At 39.7% G+C, this 3,439-nt stretch overlaps 1 pseudogene; it reads left to right on the forward strand.

The window, feature by feature from the left end:
• LOC147818152 (uncharacterized) overlaps positions 1-2,252 on the forward strand; it is a 4,632-nt pseudogene extending 2,380 nt beyond the window's left edge.
• The last annotated feature ends 1,187 nt before the right edge of the window (positions 2,253-3,439 follow it).

Genomic DNA, 3,439 nt, shown 5'->3' on the forward strand with positions numbered 1-3,439 from the left:
AAAATGGCAAGAGGAAGAATGGAAGTCTGTTGGCAGGATATTGGCCAAGGGACTGAAGGACCATGGGTATTTTTCTTCTCGGCTGGCACAAGCCTTTACAGCAGCAGTTATATTTGGTGAACGCTCTGTTTCACCTGATTTACTGTTTGACTCCCTGATGTTGTATCTTAGTCAGTCTGAGCGTGATCTCTTGTCCACCGCTTTGCAAGAGGCTGTTGTCGGCGATGACGAGGAAGAGCTTCTTGATCTTATGGATCGCATGGGAGTAAGAACAGTACCAACAAAAGATAACTTGAGAGCCGTGCTTGTCCAGGTCGCCCACAAGCAAATGATCCAGCATCCAAAATATGCACTGGATAATATTTCAGAGGTTGCAGGACCAATACTCAGGAAGTTTTTCCCAAGTGTAGAGGATATGAAGAAGCTGTATGAGGACATTAAACCAACAACACGGAAGGTGATTAAGATGATAACATCTTCTCCAGCTAATTCAGCAGAGAACCAGAGTTTGCGATTTTTACATCAGTACATAAGGGGGTTGGATGAAATAGGTCTCTGATGTCATCTGTGTGAAAGAAATTCAAGTCACATTCACCTCTTTGGGAGGGCTAGCGCGGCGTCCAATTGCTCATACTTGTGGCCCAACTGTGGAGCTGCCATCAACTTACAACAGCTACCCTGAGCTTCCAGCAGAAATGGAGGCTGTATTGTCCAGCAACTCCTATGCAATGGACATTTTATAAGAGCTGCTGAGTGATTTATGAACACATACACATTTTTCTCTTCCCCATGGGTGCCAGCGATGTAGGTTTAGACTGTCTGAATGTGGGATAGAGCATGTAAGGAGAAAATGTGATTAGCTCTGGTGCTGTGTGATTAGTGCAAAATGATTTTTTTACATTTCAAGATTTTGTTTTTATTATATCAAGAAAAATGAACTTACTTTGCTTTCAGACACTTTTTGTTATCAGAGCATGTAAGGAGAATATTTGACTAGCTCAGGGGCTGTGTGATAAGCACAGATTGATTTTTTTATTTTGGATATATTATTTATGTCATACCAAGAAACAGTTAACAATTTACTTTGATTTAAGAAACTTTTTTTATCAGTCTAGGATGACAATGTTTGGACATTAAAATACTTTTGTTGTATTTGAACTGTTAAATCATAAATCATGAAAGTTTACTGACAGCTGCATTTCAACATGAATTTATACAGTGACATTTCATTCAAATACGATAAATAATAAATAAATAATAAGAAAGGATCAAATTTATATGAGTTGATACTGATCCATTAAAAAGATATATACCCTGTAGTGATCCTTAAGATCTGCTTCAGACATTCCCTATAATTTACCTGAGAGTAAGCCTTCAGGATGGAGGAAATCCTCTGGGCCCTTCAACCAGATTTTCCCTGCATCTCTCTGGCTACAGTGAGCAAACAATCTGTATCCTGATCCAGCGTAGCATAGAGTTCAACGCTCAGCCGCTGGTTGTTGAGCCGCTGGTATTCGGCACAAACCTGATCAAACAAAAGTCACCTCAATCACTTCCCATAACATCAAAAACATACCAATAATGATATTTCAATCTATATACCTAAGATGAAGGCTAAATACAACACACAATGTGACAAGTAAGTGAGAAAATTAACAATCACATCAACTACATTTCTAAGTTCTAAATATATGCTGCACTTTATGTACCTGGTGTTCCAGGAAAAGAGCTAGCCATGTTTCCTGAACATGCGCCACAGGGCTACTTGAATTTACAATCTCAAGCCTTCTTGCAGCAAAGGTCTTGCTCATATTAGTGTCTATTGGTGAGATGTCTATGTCGTCTTTATCCTTTTTCTCCATTTCCATCAACATGTCAACTCTGAGCACTTCCAAACTGTCCAGTGTTTCCGCCTTAGGAAGTTGTGGCAGATAATAAACTTCTGCACGTCATGGCCACTTAACAGAAGCATGCGGTGAAGCTGTATCAGGATTGATCATCCTCCTCTTTCCACTGTTTACCTTGACCTCTGGGCATCCAGATTTGCACAGCTTGTGTAATTGCGGAGGGACAGTAATTGTGATAATTGTTCATTCTTGTTTGTGAGACTGTCCTTCCAGCCATCCCAACTATTTCTGGACCCTGCATCCTGCAAACATGAATGATTGTGTACCAAGGCCTCAGCAGCCTGACAGATTTCTCCACTACTTGATTAGGCTTTGTATTGGTATATTGCACAAGCCATTCCATCAAGGATCTTGCTCTTTTGTTCCTTTGTTAAAGTGAGATGCCTTCCATGTTGTTGTTTTGCTTCATTTTCTTCTCTTAGTAGAAACTCAATATCGGGTGAGAATGTGGGAAGAGGAAATACCTGTGGTCATGCAGAGCTTCTTTGGGGTGTTTGGCAGCTTGAACTCTCCCCACAGTCACCAGCCCAGCTTGATGTTGAGCTAAGATCATGCTCTACTATTTTTTTCCAATTTGGCTGTGCCCATGTTTGGAATGTCCTCAATTGTGCTTAAATTTACCAGCTGGTTATTAAAGACAGGATCTTCGAATTGGATCGGAAAATTGAATAGGATTTCCAGTTTCTGACGCGCAAAGAGGTCAGCTGAGGGACAGAATCAGGACGAAGGAGTACAACCGTCACTCTCTCAACGCCAGACACCTAGACAAAAACTCTCTGGTTTTGCCATGTTCCTACAAGTGGTGAGAGGATTATAGGGTTACCTTCAGTCCAGCCAAAAGTTATAGTAACATTTGCACCTAAATTCAAATGACAATAATGAAGGTAGTTTCCAGTTTCATACTGACAGTGTTCTTTTCTGACAAGAAAATCTACAGTCTCCATTCCATCATTTTTTATTTAGTTTTTTGTCTGCACTTAATTGATCACTTTTACACAATAATTTCTAGCAAGCTGTTATACACAGTCTGTGTATTGCATTCTTCAACCTAATTTTAATAATAATAGAATAATATATAATAAAATAAAAATAACATTTTGTAATTTCATTTTCACCAAGTGCAACCTGCATTTCACTCCGAGGAATGAAGTGCTTGTTGGTAATAAGAAACTGTCCACTTATCATGTAGGCAGTTAGAGAATGTTTGATGTGTGATACACTGTGGTGCTGGTTGTTATCTGATGTATAACAGCTGTTGTGAGTGTGTTTACGAACACATTCTTCACAGCAAAGGTCTCCACTGAAGGCTTGAAGAAATTGGGTAGTGTCAGATGATAGGCCATCTGTGGTTGATGCATGCAAGCAAGTGTTTTAGGGATGTTTTTAAAGTTCTGAGTCTCATATACTATTTTCTTAAACACTTTGTGTTTCCCCTCAAATCTAATGGTCCAAAAATGCACAAGAGGGCCAAAACGGCGAATCATCTGTGGGTAGTGCTCAGTGTAAAGGTGTTTGGGCTGTAATTTGACATT

The sequence above is a fragment of the Seriola lalandi genome, unplaced genomic scaffold (assembly GCF_002814215.2).
Source record: "Seriola lalandi dorsalis isolate HSWRI2012SDOR001 ecotype SW California unplaced genomic scaffold, Sedor1 jcf7180002054687, whole genome shotgun sequence".
Classification (NCBI taxonomy): Eukaryota; Metazoa; Chordata; class Actinopteri; order Carangiformes; family Carangidae; genus Seriola; species Seriola lalandi.